Source organism: Bos taurus, chromosome 9, assembly GCF_002263795.3.
Source record: "Bos taurus isolate L1 Dominette 01449 registration number 42190680 breed Hereford chromosome 9, ARS-UCD2.0, whole genome shotgun sequence".
NCBI lineage: Eukaryota > Metazoa > Chordata > Mammalia > Artiodactyla > Bovidae > Bos > Bos taurus.
In genome coordinates, this window is record NC_037336.1 from 86119842 (window position 1) to 86143327 (window position 23486).

General features: G+C 43.0%; 1 protein-coding gene across 3 annotated transcripts in view; it reads left to right on the forward strand.

Annotated features, from left to right (window-relative positions):
• Positions 1-23486, forward strand: part of UST (uronyl 2-sulfotransferase) — a 317131-nt gene that overhangs the window by 109524 nt on the left and 184121 nt on the right.

Here is a 23486-nt window from a genome sequence, read left to right on the forward strand (position 1 = left end):
CAACATTCAGAAGACTAAGATCATGGCATCTGGTCCCATCACTTCATGGCAAATAGATAGGGAGACAGTGGAAACAGTGGGTGACTTTATTTTTGGGGGCTCCAAAATCACTGCAGATGGTGACTGCAGCCATGAAATTAAAAGACGCTTACTCCTTGGAAGGAAAGTTATGACCAACTTAGATAGCATATTCAAAAGCAGAGACATTACTTTGCCAACAAAGGCCCGTCTAGCCAAGGCTATGGTTTTTCCAGTGGTCATGTATGGATGTGAGAGTTGGATTGTGAAGAAAGCTGAGTGCCGAAGAATTGATGCTTTTGAACTGTGGTGTTGGAGAAGACTCTTGAGAGTCCCTTGGACTACAAGGAGATCCAACCAGTCCATCCTAAAGGAAATCAGTCCTGAATATTCATTGGAAGGACTGATGCTGAGGCTGAAACTCCAATACTTTGGCCACCTCATGTGAAGAGCTGACTCATTTGAAAAGACCATGATGCTGGGAAAGATTGGGGGCAGGAGGAGAAGGGGACGACAGAGGATGAGATGGTTGGATGGCATCACCGACTCAATGGACATGGATTTGGGTGAACTCTGGGAGTTGGTGATGGACAGGGAGGTTTGGTGTGCTGTGGTTTATGGGGTGGCAAAGAGTTGGACACGACTGAGCAACTGAACTGAACTGAACTGTACAAGTAAGGCAAAAGAGGCACAAGGAGGTTGGGCAGCTGGCCTGGGGCTTCACAGCCCGTCCACAGTGGAACCAGCACTCAGACCCCAGCAGCCTGAACTAGACAGAGTCTCTGCTCTTAACTGTCTCACTGTCCCCAGGGTTGAGGAATTTGTTTTCACACCTAGGTCATGGCCACCCTTACCAACAGTGAAGAAGGGGAATCAAAAAAAGAGTTCAAGACAAACTTGTGCATTCCAGCTTAATAAAAACAAACCAAAAAAGCACACTCCCTCCAAGCTTCTGGTTTAGGACAAGCAGTCCGAGAAAAAAAAACACACTTCACTGTTTAAAAAAATAAACACCTGACGATAATGGTCTAATTGTGATTTTGAAGGGCAACATAAAATGCTTCCCCAAAGGATTAAAAAACCAACTCCCAAAGTTGCAGGAATAGTTGGAACTCTCTGAAAAGTCTCAACGGACATCTGGAAGCGTGGTCTCCAGGTTAACATAAGGATTACAGAGTAGCCAAACTGAGCAAACTCCAGGAGACAGTGAAGGACACACCTGGTGTGCTGCAGTTCATGAGGTCACAGAGTCAGACATGACTGAGCGACTGAACAACAACAGTAAATAAATGTTTACTATACATATAAATAAATATATAAACAGATACACATATGTACATATTAATGGTTTTATAAATATATGTGCAAAACCATATAGCTTTTGTATGTACATATTTATAGTTTTTACTGACAGTAAAGTGCATAAACAATTCAAACATCACAGAAATTTACAAAGAAAATAGGCTAAAGTCTCCTTAAATCCAGTCATTCACAGGAATTGCTTTATTCACTAAAAAATGAACACCAACATTTTATATACCCTTTCATGCAACTGCTATGCATATCTAGCTATGTAATACCATACAGTTGTATGAAAATTTATCCATCCTAAGAAGGCCATGGTTAAGCTTTTCTACTCAGAAGGGCTGTGGAGGTCTTTCATAGTCAATATATAGTGGAGTTTTTTGTTTGCTTGTTGGTTTTTTTTTTTCCCTGTGGCCATGTCATGCTCCTGATCTTAGCTCCCCAACCAGGGATCGAACCTGGGCCCACAGCAGTGAAAGTACCAAGTCCTAACCACTGCAGGAAATTCCCATGGTCAATATATGGTTTGCTGATCCAAACATCAATATAGTCAATAGAAATCAGAGGAATGCTGTGACTAGCTTTTCTTAAGGTGAAGAGACAACTGGGAATAGAATCATCAGAATTGGTCATATGCAGATTTTCTTAAGTCCTTGAAAAGTTCATGGAGACAAGGGATGAGAAAGTATGAGGAAGGGCATGAGTGAACAAGGAGGAGCCCTCCAGCTCGCTGGCTGTTCGCTTGGGGTCCATCAGGGAAGAGACAGAGGGGTTGATGTTCACGAGCATTCCATTCCCTGTGCTGTTGACCCTGGAGCTGACTCTGACAAGGTCACAAGAGTGAGGCACAAGCTGTGGGGGGCTGGGAAACATTTCAAATGATGACTTTTTAACTCTTGTTGCTACAAAGTGCAAGGAATCCTAGGAAGATGGCTGGTGCTGCTTTCAATAGCAGCAAAAAGAATCAAGCACACCAACTAGTAGATCCCTTCATCTGTCTCCAGAAAGGACGTTTTTACCTGTATTCATGTTTTGAATCTGTGATAAATGCCAGGGCTGTAATTAAGAAAAGACTTAAGGCAAAGCAGAGGAAGGGCCATTGTGTTCAAAATGTTTAGAAACGAACGTGGACAAAGACAACTGATTTTTCCTTTGGGAAAAAGTGACAGTCCGCATACATAGATGAATTATACTGAATCTATTAAAAACACATGTTGTGTTTGGTTAAATGCTAATCTGTTGTTTACCCTCCTGCTGGCAAGGCCTGTGGTGCTCGTCCTGGATCTGAATGTATGTTTGAACTATTGCAGCACAGGAAAAGAATCACTGTGTTCATGTTCCACTGGGGCTCCTAGACTCAAATTTATTGATTTTCAACCCGGCGAGTCTACTGCAATAGACATTACTGTGTGTTCCTATGTAAACCAAATCCATTTTTTTCTTCATCCATTTGTATGAATAAATATCATATTCAAGGACTTTGGAAGCATAAGAAATTGTTTCCAGGGTGTGTAAGATGGGGGTTGCCCACAGAACTTTGTTCTCTCTGTCGGAGGGCTCCTCCATATTCACTCATGCCCTTCCTCGCACTTCCTCATCCCATGTCTCCATGAAGTTTTCAAAGATTTAAGAAAATCTGCACATGATCAGTTCTGATAATTTTATTCCCAGTTGTCTCTTCACCGTAAGAAAACCTAGTTACAACATACCTCTAATTTCTATTGACTATACTAATGGTTTGGATCAGCATATATTGACCATGGGAATTCCTGCAGTGGTTCCAAGTCGACTTGGTACTTTCACTGCTGTGGACCCTTGCTTCTCTCTCACCAACCAGTCTTGATATCTTAACTTTTATTTACCTTTCTCGTTGGATTACAGATAGCATTTTCCCAGAAAGCTTTCACTGAGCCCTCCAAGCCTGAGCTGGTTGTTTCTCCTCTGTATTCCTCCATTCTTCCACCTCTCACACCTGGTTATGGTTGCCTGCAACCTCTTCTCCACTCCTCACCTCTGGATGGTCGGGTTGGAAGCACATCACCTAAGATGGAATCTGCCTGAAGACTTTAGTAAACATCTATTGAGTGAATGAGGATGCCTGTCTTCTCAAGGCTTTTGTCCTTCAGTGAAGGGACTGCTGTATAACACGAATCCTGCCTACTCCCAGGGCCACCTCCTTGTCCCCTGCATTCCTGAAACCTTGGTGTGCAACTTTCGTATCAAATAACAAACTCCTTTCTTTATTCCCTAGCAATATCATACATGGTTGAATCTGATAAGTCCTGGCAGGTAACTGATCAAAAAAAGAATAAAAAAATTTTAGACAAAAGTGAGTCTCAGGATCCTGTGGTCCTTGGGATCAGATCGCTTTGACTGAATTGCAGAAGTAGCACTTGGAAACATTGCAGTGAGCATTCCAAGCACAGTCCCTCTACCACCTTTGGGCCTGGAGCCTGGTCCCAGCTCCATGTGATTGTAAATGTGTGACTGGGGAGGAACACACCCAGTCTATTTTGAGACCATCCTATTTCCTCCAAAAGCTCTTGCCCACGCTTTCTCATCTCCTCTTGCAGAACTGAGAATTAAAATTTGTCTAAATGTGCTTTTCTTCATAGTCACACTCTCAGCACCAGGCTATATCATCTAACATGTTAGTAAGGAGACTGGTTTTGTCCCGGTATTTCATTTCAGGAAAAGATTATTCACTGAGGACCCAATCTTTGTATATCACCATGCTTGAGGAGCCTTTTCCTACTGTTCATGGGATTGAGCTCTGAATATTCATTGGAAGGACATGCTGAAGCTGAAGCTCCAATACTTCGGCCATGATGCGAATAGCCAACTCATTGGAGAAGACTCTGATACTGTGAAAGATTGAGGGCAAGAGGAGAAGGGAGTGACAGAGGATGAGGATGAGATGGTTGGATGGCACCACCGAATCAATGGACATGAGTTTGAGCAAACTCCAGGAGATAGTGAAGGACGGGGAAGCCTGGTGTGCTGCAGTTCATGGGGTCGAAAAGAGTCAGACAAAACTTAGCAACTGAACAACAACAAATGCTTGGGGAGCAGTCAGTGTAATAAAGTTTTAGGCAGATACCGCATAGAATAGAAATATTAGGAAGGACAAGGAGCGAGGGTGGGATAGAAAGGTTCTGTCTCCTGATTAATGAGGTTAATATTATGGATGGTGCAGATCACAGTGTAATGGGCAACACTTGGGTGGAGAGGGTAGACGTTAAAAATAGAAAAATATTTCAGTAGCCTCTGTTGTTGAAACATTTTGATGTTGTGGTTGACATCAGTTATTCAGTGATGAACTCCCAGTTTTTTTCAATGTGCTCAGAGGAGGCTGTCTCTTACAGCCTACAACATGAAGTTGATTCCCATCTTCTCTCACTGCTCCAACAATTCTCTTGGAGTCCCAGACTCAAAAATTCATGCCCAGAAAGCAGCAAAACACCATCCTAACCAGAAAGATACCAATTCTTGTGAAGGCTCCCTGGGGAAAGCCACTGGGGACAGACAGGAGAGAGGGAACATGTCACCTTCTGAGAGTGCTCTGCTAACATGCAGGGACTCTATTTGGAGTCTGAGAGCCGGGTAACTAAGAAAACTGGCAGTTCCATCCAGAGTGAAGAGGAATCTGAGGCAGGTGGGAACATGTGTCTGGAAACAGTTTTGGCGGAGGACAATTTCCTCTTTTAGTGAACACGCACATAGGTAGAAATAGGTATTTTTTTTTCCACCTCAGTTTTGCTCACGAATGATCATATTACTACAGGAGAAAAGATGAGTTGTAGGGACAATGAGATTAGCTGGAAAGCTGAGCCGGCTGTATGCTCCTGGGGAGTATCCATAGGCTGCACAGCACATGCTGGGCAATCCAAGTTGTGTTGTGTGAATTATGTGAGCTTGAACTGGCAGCAACCAGGGCAGCACTTGGACTTGACAAAAGTCAATTGACAAATGAGACACTTCTTCTTTTGTATTTAGGGAAAAAACTCCAAAATTCCTTTATATTTAGGGAAAAAATTTTCCTTTGTATTTAGGGAAAAAAATTTCCTTTGTATTAAGGGAAAAAATATCCCCACAAAATATTGTTTGATTAATATCCTTTAAGGTAATATGGTAAACATTCATAGAAGTGATTCATGCTAAGAAAATAGACAAAACCAAAATCAGACCCATGAGCATAACACTGTGCAATCAAGTTATGTATAAACTAAGTGCTATTCATAGGAAGCAGACAGAGCTGAGATGTACATGCTGGCGTGCCATCTGTAGAAAGGTCCTTAACAGTTGTTTTTTTCCTTAAATCATATAAGCAGCAGAGACTAAGGCACAGATAGCTACCTCCTTAAGAGATGGGATGAGAGTTGGGTGTGGGCTTCCCTGTGTAATCTCTTGTATAATGTCAGAGATGATCTGGTCCAGTATACTACGTAAATCAAGTGTTTATGCACAAGCTGTTTGACTTGGTCAGGAGTGCTGCCCCGGAGCTGATTGGAGGAATGAAGTGTATAAACTTGCCCTAACTTACATTTCAGGTTCGTCTTCATACCAGACTGACTGATTGGGATCTAAACTGTGTTATTTTGGTCAGATCCCTGATTTTCTCCTTTTCCTCCTTTTTTGACCCCCAGAGGCAACATTTTATAACGAGTAATTTTTTTACAATTGGATTATTAGAGAAACACTGGCAATGAGAACTTTGTGCTACATATATAAGTATGTGTATATATAAGCTTTTTTATATTTGAAAGTGGGGATGGAGGTGCAGTGGTATGTCATGTTAAGTTTAGAGGGTTCTTGGATCATTTTGGGATCTTCCCTGGTGGCTCAGACGGTGAAGAATCCGCCTGCAATGCAGGAGACCCAGGTTTAGTCCCTGGGTCAGGAAGATCCCCTGGAGAAGGGAATGGCAACCCACTCCAGTGTTCTTATTTGGAGGATTCCATGGACAGAGGAGCCCAGCATCTACAGTTCATGGGGTCGCAAAGAGTCAGACATGACTGAGCGACTGACAAAGGTCCTTTAAAGACCCTGGATCATTTTTATGAGGAGCTCAGTTAAGAACACCTTGAAATTGGCGAACACATTCAGTGAACAGAATTTGGCTTCAAGTGTAAATTTGGACCCACAAGGTCCATGACAAATTGTAAAAATGATTAAAGAAGAGCTGCAAGTACTATCTTGTTCATCTTTCCTTTACAGTTTTATCTCCCTCCGTGTGCTCACTGTCCCCCCAGCACACATACGGGCCAAGCTGACCTGCTCATCCTTATGATCCGTTATGCTGTTCCCCTGGGGTACATACCCTTGCTTTCATCACCCTAACCCTAACCCTAACCCTAACCCTAACCTGAGTTGAATCACATCCACAGTTTCAGGCACAGCTCAAGTATTACTTCCACTTTAAAGTCTGCCAACACAGACCTCTAGTCCTTCCTCTCAGTTTGCAGTCGGTCACTACATTATCACAGCTTGATAAACATAATTAGAGGGCTGTGGACAGGTGCTGAAGTCCAAAGCTCATAGCACAGAGTATTCACATCATGACTTTAGATGCTTATATATATTCACCTTAACCCCAGTTTTACCTGGGGCAAGTGAGACTCAGTGAAGCCAAGCAACCTGACTGATATTATGAAAATGAAATGAAATGAAAGTTGGTCAGTCATGTCCGACTCTTTGCAAACGCCACGGACTGTAGCCTGCCAGGCTCCTCTGTTCATGGAATTCTCCAGGCAAGAGTACTAGAGTGGGTTTCCATTCCCTTCCCCAGGGGATCTTCCTGACCTAGGGATTGAACCTGGTTTTCCTGCATTGCAGGCATATTCTTTACTGTAGAGTTACTAAAGAATTCGTCTGATATGTTACACCCTGTTAACAGTGAAGCCAGAATCCAGATTCCAGGTGTCCTTGACGAGGACCTTACCTTTTGTAAAATCTCCCAGATGTTTTAAGAGGAAGAAGCACTGCAAGCCTTCTCCACCTTTGTTTATTTTTTTTGCCTGATCCAGGCGTGGGTGGCTAGTGGTTGAGAAACCACAGCTAGTTTCTTCTGTCAGTGGACAAGGATGCTCAGCAGACAAGAATCCAGAACCTAGATAAAGACGGGAAAATCTGAGTGTATGTTGATTGCAAAGAGCAGTGTTTATTTACTTGCGGCAGCATTATGGAATGATACTTGTGTAAAACAGACTCACTCACTGATTTCTGAGACCATAAAAACACTGTAGAGTGTTAGGTATTGATGTAAAAATTAGGCCTTATCCTTATCTGTTTCTAAAAATGTTATGATCAATAGTCATAGTGAAGGAAAGAGCTGTCATTTGACAAAGCAGGATACTCTAGAGCCCAGTTTACTGGACAGTGAAGTAGATCAGGAGTCTTCCCTCAAGTTCCTCCTGTTTTTCCTTCAGCACACAGTGCTTCTCCATGCTAAGCAAGAGGTTCCAAAAGGCTGATGGTATTTTGTCTCTAAGTACTAATAATAAATTTGGTTTGCGTGGTGTATGTAGTTTTATTCATAAAAGATTTAAAGTCTAGGTAAGCTAAATCAAAAATGCTACTTTGCATTCTGCAGTATTTAGGCCTAGAAGTTGTCATGACTGTGAATATTATGTTGGCTTTCAAACCTTTGTGACCTCCACTGCAAACATCATTTGGATGTCTTGATAAAGTATAGGTGGTACACATATAAAGTACTTCAATGATTCTGTGTGGAGTGACTCATATGAGGATGATTGCCATTAGAGGAATTTGGCTCCAAATGCAGGGCCCTCTGCTAGTACTTAGGTGATTTTTCTAACACAAGTGATTGATCCCTGGAGTGGAACAAAAGGGACCCACTTGTGAAATTGCCTTTTAAGTGCCCTTAAGGGCATGGGGTCATGGTATTTAAAGCTTTGGAATGATTCCCCGTCGATATGAATCAAGCATTGAATTTTCAGTGTGGTGTTTAATTCTATGATCAGAGGTACAGCAGGGAAAAGTTGGTTATGTTTTAAAATTCCTTGGCTTTTTAGGGAAAGTCACTTACTTTTTATTTATTTTTAGTATGGAAATGTAAAAAGAAAAAAAAACCACTTGGTTTTGGGACCAGCTGAGTCCATGCCAAAGTGAAGTGAAACATGCAGCAGTCAAATTTGATTACTCTCCAGGACTTGTGTAGACCCTTCTCTCCTTGCTGGAGGGAGGAGGAGTGTGTGTGTGTGTGTGTGTGTGTGTATCCCTACCCCCACCCCAATAATGGAAATTCAGAGAAGAGACAAATGAATGTAGCTGAAGTCTGTTTTAAAAAATAGACAATGAAAAAAGTTACGCGGGGCTTGAGTGGCTAAAATTTGGATGCATAAAAAGTGGTGATAAAACAGTTTCCGTTATTGGGGTGGGAGTAGGAGGACAAAGGATGAGATGGTTGGACGGCACCGCCAGCTCCATGGACGTGAGTCTGAGCAAGCTCTGGGAGCTGGTGGTGGACAGGGAAGGCTGGTGCTGCAGTCCACAGGGCCGCAAAGAGGTGGACACGACTGAGCGACTGAACGGTACTGATCCTATGCAGACCCTTTCGTTTTGATTTTATTTGTGGCTGTGCTGGGTCTTAGTTGCTGCCAGAGGGCTTTCTCTAGTTGTGGCGAGCAGGGGCTCCTCTCTGGTTGCGGTGAACAGGCTTCTCACTGTGGTGGCGTCTCTTGTTGCAGAGCACGAACTCTAGGCACTCAGGCTTCAGTAGTTGTGGCCCATGAGCTCAGTGCCCTGCAGCACGTGGGATCTTCCCAGACCAAGGATCGAACCAGTGCCCCTGCATTGACAAGGCAGATTCCTATCCACTGTGCCACCAGGGAAGTCCTGTATGTAAACTTGACTTAAAGGTTTTGTAAACTTGACTTGAATTAAAATATTCATGGAACTGACTTAAAAATAGAATGCGTCTTTTCGATTGAGCCAGGTATCTTCCTGAGACAAATATCTCTTACATACATGTATAGCTTTGTGCGACATCATTTATAGAACTTTAGAGTATGTAAGTGGTATATATAAAAACAGAGAGTTTTAAAATTCTTTCCTACTTTGTTCCATGACAACTTTAGTTATTTTATGTAAGTAACTAAAAAGTAAAATAACATTTTTGAAAACCCATGATGGGCCCCCAAACCTCACTTGTCTCACCGATTTGAAAGATTTTATAAAATCCCTGATTTTTTTAAAATTATGGGTGTTATGCAGGCAGACTCCAGTATTCTTGCCTGGAAAATCCCATGGGCAGAGGAGCCTGGCAGGCTACAGTCCATGGGGTCACAAAGAGCGGGCAGGATTTAGCGACTTAACCGCTGCCACCACCACCATGCAGGCAGAAGAGCCGATCGTGTGTGGTGGGTCTGAGTGGAAAGAGAAGTCTTCAGAGGGCTCTGGAAGTGGAAGGGTCCAGCTCCATGCTGGCCCCACGTTGTTTAACTGTCCCCTCTCCAGAAGGTTTTTTGACCTCTCTGAGGGTTTGTTTCCTCATCTACAAGATGAGAAAACAGTATCTACCTGCAGATGGAAGAACAGAGCTATATGTAATGATTTGCCTAATGCACAATCCTTGATTGGCACATAATAAATATTCAGACCTTTCCCTTACCTTTCTGTACCTCGGGAAAGGATCAAGTTTCTACCTAAAAATCCATTTTCCACTGCTTTATATTTCTATTAAGCTAGTATCATCTAACTCTCTATTTCTAACCTTTATCATCAGGATTTCATTAGCATATTCAATTTTCCTGTTATTTATAACCCTACCTTATTATTCTTATAATCCTTACAAAGTTATTTTTGCTCCAGTGCCACTTTGTACTGTCAAGAAATATATTTTCTCCATTGCTGAGTGCCTCTTCAATTATTCTCAGTTATGTGTAAAGCATTCACATACCTTCTTATGATTTATCTTTTTATGGCCCCCACAGAGCAATAATTGTTTTTTAGGTTTGTAATGGCTTTGCTCACTGAGTCTGAAGTGTTCAAGTCCTCGAGACCAACCACGGTCTGATTCTTATTGTTGCCTGGACTAGGACTTCTCTTGTAAAACCTTAGCTACAAAATCCTTAACAGGAACCCTTCAGTTCTCCTATGTGCTGTGCTTGTGCTTAGTCACTCAGTCATGTCCGACTCTTTGCAAACCCATGGACTATACCCCGCCAGGCTCCTCTGTCCATGGAGATTCTCCAGGCAAGAATATTGGAGTGGGTTGCCATGCCCTTCTCCAGGGGATCTTCCAACCGAGGGATTGAAACCAGGTCTCCTACATTGCTGGCGGATTCTTTACCATCTGAACTACCAGGGAAGCCCAAGAGTATTGGAGTGCATAGCCTATCCCTTCTCCAGGGGACCTTCCCAACCCAGGGATCGAACCAGGGTCTCCTGCATTGCAGGTGGATTCTTTACCAGCTGTGCTACCAGGGAAGCCCTTAGTTCTATACAGAACTCCAATTTCAATTCTTTGTCTTGAAAGTAGACTATCTCATCCTTATATACAGCCCCAGTTCCTACCACTTCAGTGGGCTTGAATCAGGACATGTGTGCCTGGCATTCACAACAGAGAAAAATCTATGGTGCTTATGTCATTCACTTGGCATAAAGTGGTTCTGAAAAGAAAAACACATTTTGCGTTAACCAGCTTTCCCCATTCCTACCTTTTTTTCAGGCAAGGTTGAAGTTATACATGTATTTTTTTTAAGTCATTTCATGTATTAAATTCTGTGCTTTCTAGAAAGAGTTGTGTCCATGTTAAAATGACTTCTTGATATCATCAATATATCTGCTCTTAATATTCACACTTACTCAAATAATTGAAATCTACCTGATAAAGAAAATGATCTTTGAAAGATGAGCAGTTTCATTTCCTCATTGTGTGAGGGGTCTTCAGGGGCTTACTAGGGGGTTCAGTGGTAAAGAATCTGCCAGCCAATGCTGGAGATGCCAGAGATGCATATTTGATGAGTGGGTCCAGAAGATCCCCTGGAGGAGGGCATGGCAACCCACTCAAGTATTCTTGCCTAGAAAATCCCATGAACAGAGGAGCCTGGTGGGCTACAGTCCATGGGGTCACAAAGAGTTGGACCCAACTGAGTGACTGAGCAGGTGTGCACATAAGGGGTCTTCAGGGAATCTGAGAGTTGGAAGGAAGATTGAGAGGTTACCATGCATCTCCCTCTATCCAGCGAAGGCATCTTGCCCATCATGGCTTCAGCCCTGCCTCTGGGAGGATGCTACCCTGAGGCCCCATTCCACTTTCGACAACTCCTTAGACTGGAAGTTCTGTCTTGATCAGCTGAGTCTCCCTTTGCACCATGACAATTAAGTTACTTTGGGTGGGCTTGGATTCATTTGATTGATGTTTTGTGCTGTTGGGGAAGACTTTTTTTATTAAGAAGTATTCTCCAATAAGCAAATTGATATGAAGTAGGCTTGTGTATCGGAGAAGGCAATGGCACCCCACTCCAGTACTCTTGCCTAGAAAATCCCATGGACGGAGGAGCCTGGTAGGCTGCATTCCATGGGGTCGCTAGAGTCGGACACGACTGAGCGACTTCACTTTCACTTTTCACTGTCATGCATTGGAGAAGGAAATGGCAACCCACTCCAGTGTTCTTGCCTGGAGAATCCTAGGAATGGGAGGCCTGGTGGGCTGCCGTCTATGGGGTCGCACAGAGTCGGACACGACTGAAGCGACACAGCAGCAGCAGCAGCAGGCTTGTGTATATTTCAAATTTATAAGCATGAAAACCAGGAAACTAAGTGTTTGTTTTGCTATAAAGATGAGCTCCAGTTTTCTTCCAGCAGAACTCATGCTAGTCTTTGCTCCCAAGTTCTGCATCAGCCTCAACCTTCAGACTCAGTCCTTCAATGGTTCAGAAAAGCAAGTGACTCACTCTAATTTTGAAAGACTATTCATATTTCCAGATCTATGATGAATTCAAGGCAAACAGGCTTTTTAAGAAAGACTCCTCTTTCTGGATATAAGAAAGCACTCTTCCCCAACTCATTTTGTTGAAATACAGGATTAACTTTATTAGAAAAGAAACCGATCTACTATGTGCTGGAAAGTATTTATGACCTCCAGAACACTCTATCTTTCAGAATAATAATACAAGCATACGAATAGCCAAATTCTGCCAGGTTTTTAAAAATTACATTTTGTTCATGCCCAGATATAACCTCCCATCATAAATCCTGGGAATTGTGGAGGAAGACAGCGACAGGCCATCCCAGTGCTTAATGAGAGATGTGTATTTCAATGCTGGACTGATGTTTATGTATGTGATTACCTACATGCGTAACGGTTTTTTTTTAAGTATCAAAGAAATTGACTCTGTTTTAAATATAATCATGGTGCTACTCTTTATTGTATGCATGCCAGGCAGTTTATAAATGTAACTCTGATCCCCCTAGTCCTATGAGATGAGGTTTATTCTTCCTGCTTTTCCCCTGTGGGGAAAGTAAAACCCAGAAACTTCAAGACCTAGCTCAAGGTCACATTCAGGAAGTAGATTGCCACCTCGGATTGATGTGCTTCAAAAACCCACATTCTTTCTCTTGCGTTCAGTACTTTGGCTCATCTTTGGCAAAGAATATCTGATTTTTAGGCACTTATTTGTTTTTGTGGGGAGAGGTGTTTATATGGGCCTACAGAGTAATATATAGAGGTATGCTGCCCCTTTTTTATCTTCCAATATTATAGTTCCATGAACCACAAAATCTCACCTAAATCCTATTAAATCGGATACAAAATAGAACTAGAGAGATGATAGAAAAGGGAGTGATGCTGAATTTATTGAAACTCACCCTTTTTAAATAGAGACCGCCAGGCTCATGCGTTTGATTGCTAGTTAATTTTGTGAGGATTACTGCTCTGAATGACTTCAGTGGTTCCTGCTGCTCTATTAAAAATCCTCTTACATTTGAAGACCTAATAAACAGGAAACTATGATCTCTTCCTTGTGTTACTCAAAAGTTGATATGAAAGTATAATCCCAGATGGGATAGTTCAGTCTGCACTACAACATCTGTGTAAGACCGACGTCCCCATGAAAGCCATTTCATCCACATGCTTTCTAAATCAGCATCAGCATTTATGAGCACTCTTCAACTCTCTCGTTTGTGTGCATATCATTGTAGTGTGGTTTATTTGAAACACCCTGTAGAGTGCTCTTTCATACTCATTTCCCTACAGCATGAAAAGAATTGGCAAGTGACAAGTAATTCTCTGTCAAACATATGACTGTTTCATTTAGAATATAGAGGACACAGATGCTCATTTACCAGTGGCCTCAGGCCATGGCCCAGGAGCCCATCAAGCAGAAGACAGAACTAGCAATGAATTTTTTTAATCCATTAAAAAATATGTATGTGTTAATACCAACCTCTAACAAAGTAGTGGTTCGTCACTCAGCGAGTTATTCGTAGGACATCACCAAGGCCCACTGATGACTTTCCTACCTAGTCTTTCTAGTCTTCAAAGTGTTCTTCCATCTCGATTCTGGGTTCCCCTTTCCTCCAGGCTCACAGTGGTGCCATTTTTGCACACACAGCAGTCGCAGAAAACTCTCCCATCTGCCTACTGTTCCACTGCATAGAGCCCTAAGGTAGTATGGACTGGAATTCCTTTGAGCTTGAACCCAACTTCAAGTCCAGCTCTGACACCTCTATACATTTGACCTTGGGCTCAGGTCTTCTCTGTGGAAAGGGACCCTCTGTCCTGCTGACCTCCTAAGGTTGATGGGGGTGGGAGCTGCTGAAAAAGAAGGTCTTTTCAGGTGTGCCTGAAAGCCCTAGGAATCTTTGCACAAAGTTCTTTCTGCTTCTTAAATGAGACTTTGTCTTCTGATCTTTATTTCAAGGTCATAGAACATCCTTAACTTAGACTCATCGCCCTCTTTGACTGCACTCCTTCTCTTCCTTGAGTTAAGGAAACTCTGTTGTTCCTTCTCATTCTGCCCTGTACTTCTCCCCTTACAAGAGTCGTCACAAACAACTGAAGACTTATTTTGTAATCATTTGTTTAATGTCTATCATTCATTTTTATTGCAGACTTCAGAGGGCCAGTGCTATGGACTGTTTATTTACTCCTATACATATTGAAGCCCTATGCATTTATATACTCCTATCAGGTCAGGAAGCAACAGTTAGAACTGGACATGGAACAACAGACTGGTTCTAAATAGGAAAAGGAGTACGTCAAGGCTGTATATTGTCACCCTGCTTATTTAACGTATATGCAGAGTACATCATGAGAAACGCTGGACTGGAAGAAACACAAGCTGGAATCAAGATTGCCGGGAGAAATATCAATAACCTCAGATATGCAGATGACACCACCGTTATGGCAGAAAGTGAAGAGGAACTAAAAAGCCTCTTGATGAAAGTGAAAGAAGAGAGTGAAAAAGTTGGCTTAAAGCTCAACATTCAGAAAACAAAGATCATGGCATCTGGTCCCATCACTTCATGGCAAATAGATGGGGAAACAGTGGAAACAGTGTCAGACTTTGTTTTGGGGGCTCCAAAATCACTGCAGATGGTGATTGCAGCCATGAAATTAAAAGACGCTTACTCCTGGGAAGGAAAGTTATGACCAACCTAGATAGCATATTGAAAAGCAGAGACATTACTTTGCCAACAAAGGTCCATCTAGTCAAGGCTATGGTTTTTCCTGTGGTCATGTATGGATGTGAGAGTTGGACTGTGAAGAAGGCTGAGCGCCAAAGAGTTGATGCTTTTGAACTGTTGTGTTGGAGAAGACTCTTGAGAGTCCCTTGGACTGCAAGGAGATCCAAGCAGTCCATTCTGAAGGAGATCAGCCCTGGGATTTCTTTGGAAGGAATGATGCTAAAGCTGAAACTCCAGTACTTTGGCCACCTCATGTGAAGAGTTGACTCATTGGAAAAGACTCTGATGCTGGGAGGGACTGGGGGCAGGAGAAGAAGGGGATGACAGAGGATGAGATGGCTGGATGGCATCACTGACTCAATGGACGTGAGTCTGAGTGAACTCCAGGAGTTGGTGATGGACAGGGAGGCCTGGCATGCTGCAATTCATGGGGTCGCAAAGAGTCGGACATGACTGAGCGACTGAACTGAACTGATACATATTATATACAAATTGAAGTCCTGCCCCTAATTTGATGGCATTTGGAGATGGGGATTTCATGTGGTAATCAGGTTTAGATGAGGTCATGAAGATGGGGCCCCCATGATGGGAGTAGTGCCTTAATTTGAAGAGGAAGAGACCAGAGCCCTGTCTGTCTACCATGTGAGGCCACAGCAGGAAACACAGCCATCTGCAAGTCAGGGGGAACCCTGGACCACGATGTACCCTGATCTTAAACTTGTAGCCTCCAGAACTGTCAGAGAGAAATGTTTGTTGTTTAAGCCACGCAGTCTGTAGCCATTTATGATAGCAGGCCTGAACTAAGACAGGCAGGGTTCCTATCTTTTTACTCAGGCCTGTATCACTATGCATAGTGCCTGGCATAAAGTAAGCACTTGATAAGTGTTTGATGGATGAATTTGTGAGTGTCCTGCCTGCATGTTGCTCGGAAACATGAGCAACTCCACCCTCTCCAGTCCACTCCATCCCGGAGAAGCCCAAGACTGATCAGCCTGAGATGCCCTGAGAGCTAACAGGCCAGTATTTCAAAGTACCTGTGTCTCCCAGACTGGAATCTCTGAGTCAGGTAGGGAGTGTGTGGTGAGCAAAAGAGCTTCAGAATCAGGCAGCTGGACTCAGACCCAGGAGCGCCTGCTGATGAGCTGTTTGAGGTGGTGCAGGTCACTTCACCTCCCCCGTCTCAGTGTTCTCTGCTGTAAAATGGGCATGACAGTAGTTCTTGCCTCAGAGGTTGTCATAGAAACAAAGTGGTATGAGGTCTTTCGAGTGCTTAGCACAGACCCCAGGTCAGCATTGATGTGAACCATCAATGACGATATGAAAGGTACAGATTTTTCTGGCCTTGTTCTGTTTCTCTCAGGGTAGTTTCTTAGTTGTCTTTGTCCTGCTCATCTTCCCCTACATTCTTTAGGGGTTCTTTATGTGGTAAGCGTATAATGGAAAGTGTCCATCCTCATGGTGGCTAGTTCCTGGAAGAAGATTATCTGACTCTGATTAGAGCCTTGGAGTATGCAGGGCTGGGCTGCTCTCCCACTGGGTGTGTTATAGTCACAGAGGTGGAATCAGCTGACTGTAGTAATTACTTTGGGAGGAAAATCTAATGGAATGAAACAGAAACCTAAATGATTCCATCTCTTTTTTATACTTTATTCCTACCTGCATAAGATCATATAATACAATTATGATGATTCCCTGAGCTAATTCAGCAATAATTCTTATTTATATTTAGGTAGTTATTATCACAATAGTACACTGATCATTTGATTCCAAAAGTAATTTCCTTCTACAAAGGTACCCTTGACATCCTATAATGTATATTAAGATTTAATGGGGGGATAAACAAGGCAGTAGATTTGATGTATTAAAAAACAAGGCAGTGATTTTGAGCCTGGAATACACAGAGGAAAGCATTCATTTGCTTTTAAAATTAATTAGAAATGAAAGCCACTTTCTAAATCATAACTGGTAACAATTTGTATTTTTTTTCAGGGTCTGGAATGCTCATTTTTATCATTTAAGCTTAAGAAGGTATTTGTAGGATTTTTTTTTTTTTTTGCTTTGTTAACTGGTTGGGGTGAACATTCAGGATTTTTTAAAAAGGTATTTAATATTTTTGTAAATGTATTTGAGTATTCTTAGTTAATAAAGCCATTTGTTTTAATTTAGTGGAAAATAATTTTATTAGAGCTTAAATAAAGTTGTGCAAGCAATGCTCCTCCATTACAGGGTCTTTGGGACTGTGTTAATTATAAGAAATGGAGCTATTGGAGACCATTACCGAGCACACAAACTCCTCATTGTTAACCGTGGCTGGTGCGTGCTGACAGCTGCCTCTTAGGGAAATGTAACCCATGGTTAACGGTGGAAAGTGTGGCATTAGCATAATTTTTTGGCAAGGACTGAGCTGGGGCTGCAGCACTGCCTTCCACCTCGACTCTTTCATTACTGTATCTTATCAGACGCCCAGACTCTAGGGGGGAGATGAAACCATGCGATTGTGCTATAGGTAACCAAAACTCTGTGTGAAATGCCCATGTCTAAATAAAAGAAGAAAGGATTTCAACTGCTTATGATAATGATTTTAAAAGGGTCCCTGGAAGAAAGACTCTGAAAAGAATCGCTGGTGTTTGAACAAAATTGACACCATGTAGAGGTGGCTTTTTTTGACATTGACACTAATGCATGTTATGGTTTCTATAAGAGGAATTAGAATTTAAACAGTTTTATTCTTCAGGGACCAATTCAGACAAAAATAGATCTGCTAATGTAAGACTTAGAGTCAAGAATAAATTACACCCCCTGAAGGTTCTCTAAGTTCATTTGCACATTACTAAAGGTACTTCAAATAGTTGGGAATGAATTTTTGTATATTTCAGAGAACATATCAAGCCAGTGTTGAAAAGTAATAGAAAATATCAAATAGTAACTAGTGGTAAAAAAGCTACCTGCCATCTCCAAGTAATAAATGCTGGCGAGGATGTGGAGAAAAGGAAACCCTCTTACACTGCTGGTGGGAATGCAAACTAATACAGCCACTATGGAGAACAGTGTGGAGATTTCTTAAAAAACTGGAAATAGAACTGCCTTATGATCCAGCAATCCCACTGCTGGGCATACACACTGAGGAAACCAGAATTGAAAGAGACACGTGTACCCCAATGTTCATCGCAGCACTGTTTATAATAGCCAGGACATGGAAGCAACCTAGATGTCCATCAGCAGATGAATGGATAAGAAAGCTGTGGTACATATACACAATACTCAGCCATTAAAAAGAATACATTTGAATCAGTTCTAATGAGGTGGATGAAACTGGAGCCTATTATACAGAGTGAAGTAAGCCAGAAAGAAAAACACCAATACAGTATACTAACGCATATATATGGAATTTAGAAAGATGGTAACAATAACCCTGTATACGAGACAGCAAAAGAGACACTGATGTATAGAACAGTCTTTTGGACTCTGTGGGAGAGGGAGAGGGTGAGATGATTTGGGAGAATGGCATTGAAATACGTATAATACCATATATGAAACGAGTCGCCAGTCCAGGTTCGATGCACCATACTGGATGCTTGGGGCTGGTGCACTGGGACGACCCGGAGGGATGGTATGGGGAGGGAGGAGGGAGAAGGGTTCAGGATGGGGAACACATGTATGCCTGTGGCGGATTCATTTCAATATATGGCAAAACCAATACAATACTGTAAAGTTTAAAAAAAAAAAAAAAGCTACCTGCCAATTCAGGAGATGCAAGAGACACAGGTTTGATCCCTGGGTTCAGAAGATCACCTGGAGGGGGAAAATGGCAACCCACTCCAATATTCTTGCCTGAAAAATTCTATGGGCAAGAGGAGCCTGGGAGGCTATAGTTGGAGTCAAAAGAGTCGGACACAACGGAGCACACATTTTATAATAATGTTCTTTCTTGATAGGATAAGCTACTCCCTTGGCTGAGGACTCTCTTTGCTTTTGTCAGTAATAAATAATCTTATAAGCTTGAATATGAATGATACAATTGGTTAATAGAAGATGAGGAAGTGGCTACCATTCACTGAGCACTTACTGTGCGCCAGGCAGGCACTATGCTTAATGCTTTATACACATCTTGTTTCTCTATCATAAAACCCTATTACTCAGGTGCTATTCTGTCCTCAGTTGCAAATGGGAACATTAATCCTCAGGGAAACTGAGTGTTATTTCCAAGGTCACTCTGTCAGTAAGGAGTAGGACTTGACATTTGAACCCAGGTCTCTGTGTTCTGGTGCCTGCAGGATTTCCTTGGCCATCCCTGGGCTTCCGTTCCTGTTAAAGTGACAGTCGCTTCTATTAGCAGTGTCTTCCTGAATCTATTAAACAATTCCCCTGGGGCTCCTTTCCATTCTCCCTCTTACGTAGGAGCGACTGTTGCTATTTAAAGCAGAGGGCACATTGACAGTTCTGTTCAATAGTCCTTCAATGTCCGTGCTTCTGGCAGTTTCTCTGTCTGGCTGTGTTGGTTTCTGTTGGGTTCACGTGGATGTGGCAGGGAGCTCCTCTGTGTCGGCGAGATCCCCTCACTTCTGCTCCACTCCAGGACCCCAGCCTGGAAAGACAGGCAGCCTCAATGGGACCAGTGTCTTTGCTTCAGATTTTCCAAAGGCATTTTCCTTCCAGATCTTTGTGGGCCCTTAAAGCGTGTGTAGGGATCAAGCATTAGTGTCTCTAGGACTGATGAAACGGCCCTGTTGGTTTAAGTAGAGTGCAGTCTGGGGATTCTCCGGGCAGAAAGAGGATTATGCCTTTATCTCCCTTTCTACTGTGAAACAGGAGGGTCAGCAGAACGATACAGGTGAATAGGAACATATCTGTGCAGGAACAAATATATTCTGAAAGTATAAGCTCAGAAGATTATTCTTCAGAAGATTTGTGGAGTCCCAGAAAGGTCTGGGGGCAACCCATGTTGTTTAAAGGGTAATCTCTGTGCCCAGAGGTACCATGTGCCAGCCAACTTCCAGGCAGCCCGTGAGCCCGCCTGGCCCCCTGGAGCTGGAGCTAACTGGAACTCCCTGGTCGGCCCTCCTGTGATCATCAGCCCTCCCTTTGGGTTCTCCTTTGGCGTGAAATTCATGTATGGTGCTTCCCAGGTGGCTCAGTGGTAAAGAATCCACCTGCCAATGCAGGAGACTCAGGTTCAATCCCTGGGTCAGGAAGATCCCCTGAAGAAGGAAATGCCAACCCACTCCACTATTCTTACTGGGAGAATTCCATGGATAGTGAAGCCTGGTGGGCTACAATCCATAGGGTTGCAAAGAGTCAGGTACGACTGAGCGACTGAGCATGCGTGCATGTTGTAGAATCTCTCCCCAGAAATGATAGAGGGGACCCATGATTAAGATCTCCCTAAATAAGATCTTTGATCTTTTATTTCTGAAAATGAGATTCAGCCTGAATTAAGAACTCTAATCTCTGCTTTGTAGCTCAGTGATTCTCAATCCTAGCCCAGATATTAGAATTATATGAAGAACTTGAAAATACTAGTTGCCAAATGACTTGTCCCCAAATAATTAAATTGGAATACTTAAGGATGGTGTCTGGCATCAATATTCCTTAAAAACTATTGCAGTGGAATGTGCAATAATGGAGAGGCGGTGAGGGGTCTTGCCGCTGCTGCTGCTCCTCAGTACAGCTTATACTGCTGCAGCTTCCTAGGTGCTTAGTATGTACAAGTTTTGTTCTAGGCTTTTTCATAGAATGAGCTTACTCTCATGTACTCCTTACAGTGAACTGTAAGCTTATTTTGTTTCTATAGATGTGTATATGGAAAACTTTGAGGAGGTAGAGCAGTTTATTCAGAGTGGAATGGCACTTTTTGGAGATATTCTTTATTATGAAAGTGAGACTTAACCTGCTCTTCTAGGTGCACTGTATCTGGTTTTTCATAACATTGTTCTAGTAAGTGCACAAAGAGTAACTCCCGGGTATTTGGACTTAACACCTTTGCACATAATACACGTGGTCTTTCACTTATATTAACAATATCAACGGTCTTGCTGGGAGGTCTCCACCAGGAAAAGCCAGGTAGCAGGGTGAGATGTAGAATGTGTTCTCACCTAGCTGGTCCGAAAGTCTGAGACGGCTTGTTCTAGTGAGGGCATTTCTAAAACCACGAAACCACCTTGTCAGTGGTTTTGGTATACAGCTAGATCAGTTTTAACCACATATAGAGCCACAAAACCACTACCAACATCAGGGCTGTTGTTCAGTTGCTAAGTCACGCCCCACTCTTTGCGACCCCATGGACTGCAGCGTGCCAGGCTTCCCTGTCCTCCACTATCTCCTGAATTTGCTCAAATTCATGTCTGTTGAGTTAGCGATGCTATCTAACCATCTCATCCTCTGCCGCCTCCTTCTCCTTTTACCTTAGTCTTTCCCAGCATCAGGGTCTTTTCCAGTGAGTCGGCTCTTCACATCAAGTGGCCAGAGTATTGGAGTTTCTGCTTCAACATCAGTCCTTCCAATGAATATTTAGGGTTGACTTCCTTTAGGATTGACTGCTTTGATCTCCTTACTGTCCAAGAAATTCTCAAGAGTCCTCTCCAACACCACAGTTCAAAAGCATCAATTCCTCCGCGCTTAGCCATCTGTATGGGCATAGATCAGCAAGTAGAGTTCAGAGGACTGAAGTGTTGCTTCCTATCAGTACCACCCTGCTTCCTCCGCCCACCTGAGCAGACTCCGAAAGCTTGGCTTTCTGTAAGAGATTTATCTACATGCCAGCCTGAGTATGCAATCTCTTGGCATTTTGGAGATAGGTCCTTCAGAAAGTTTGACTGATGGTAGGAGTGGAACCATGTGGGGTGTATACCTTTCTTTCATTCCCTAACTTGACCACATACTGTAATCCTTGATCCCCAAAGGAAGGACTTGAGATCCAAAAAGGAGGCTGAAATCAGAGCTTTGAAAGTGTGGGTTAGTTTCTGGGAAGAAATGAAATGATACACCCCTACAGGACCCCAAAGATTACATGGATTGGAGACTGGGAGTGGAGGTGGGTGACAGGTAAGCTTTTGTCCTCTGTCCTGGCCCCAGACACTCGTCTGCCTTGCTCACCTTTTCTATTGATTTGTATTGTGAGCTCTAAGCTCAGAGGCCCCAGGGCTGGGGTCTGCCCTCCCTTCTCCACCACTTGACACCCTCCATGGAATCCTCTGTAAGACAGAGCAGCAAGAAGCCTCTTTGATGCCTGGGAGCCTGTTCAGGGAAGCGCGTTTTGGTAACAGCCCTCATCCTTTGATCTCCACAGCCCACAAGGTACCAACTTCAGGTTTGAAAATCCTGACAATCTCATTTATTTTGCGCTCTGAAAACCTAAGATCTTAGGATGAAAAGCTCTACCTTAAACACCAAAAATAATAACACTTATACCCTAGGAGGATAAAAACTTGGTGTCTCCAGCTAAAGAGATGTTTTTTATTCGTGTAGCTTTTCATTTCCTTTTCCATACCTCTGTTACAAGTACACGGCCCTGGGAACCTCTGTGTTCTAATAAAGCACAGGAACGTAGGTGTAGATGGAAACCTGGGGGGCTGCTGGCAGCGGGAACAATGAGGTCCATGGTTCAGTGCCAGCCCTAGTCAGCCCTGGTCATTTCTTTATGTAGAAAGAAGTGATGTCTTATGATGAGGGAGGGAGGGAGGGAAAGAAGAAGAAGCTGACAAAGCAGGGACATTTGACCTGAGCCTGAGCAAAGTGGGTGGACAATAGCTTTTTCTGGTAGAGGAAAGAGCCAGTTCCAAAGGTCCCTAGCTGACAACAGATTCCTGCATCCTGGAGCAGAGAAAAGGCTGTTGTGCTGGTGGCAAGTGTGGCAGGAGACAAGGCCTGAATCATGTAGGATTAGAGACCATGGTACGGAATTGATTATTTTGTTCTTAGAGAAATGGATTTTAAGCAGAGGGCTAACGTGGCCAGATTAATAAGGTTAAAAGATCCCTCTGGTTGCTGTGTGGTAGGGGAGAAAATTGACAATCAATGAAGAGAAGGCTTGTCCCTCTCTGGTGGCCCAGAAGGGTTGGTGAGAAGTGGTCTGACTTAAGTAATATTTTGAAAGCTGAGCCAACAGGACTTGCACATGGGTTGGTATGGATGGGAGAAGGGAAAGAGATAGATCAAAGCTGACAAAGGCTTTGAAGCCTGTCTTGCAAGGAATGTGTTGTGTAGCCCGATATAGAAGACAAGAAAAATAGTGATTTGGGAGACATAATAGAAGCAAATAAAGAGTTCTCTTGGGACTTCCCTGGTGATTCAGTGGTTAAGAATCCACCTTGCAATGCAGGGACTTGGGTTTGAACCCTGATCAGAGAACTAAGATCTCACATGCAGGTGAGTATCTAAGCCCAAGCGCTGCAACTACTGAGCCCCCGCGCCACTACTAGAGAGCCTGTGCCCTGCAACAAAAGATCCCACATGATGCAAGGGAGTCTGCGAAGCACAATTGAGACCTGATCCAGCCAAATAAACAAATGATT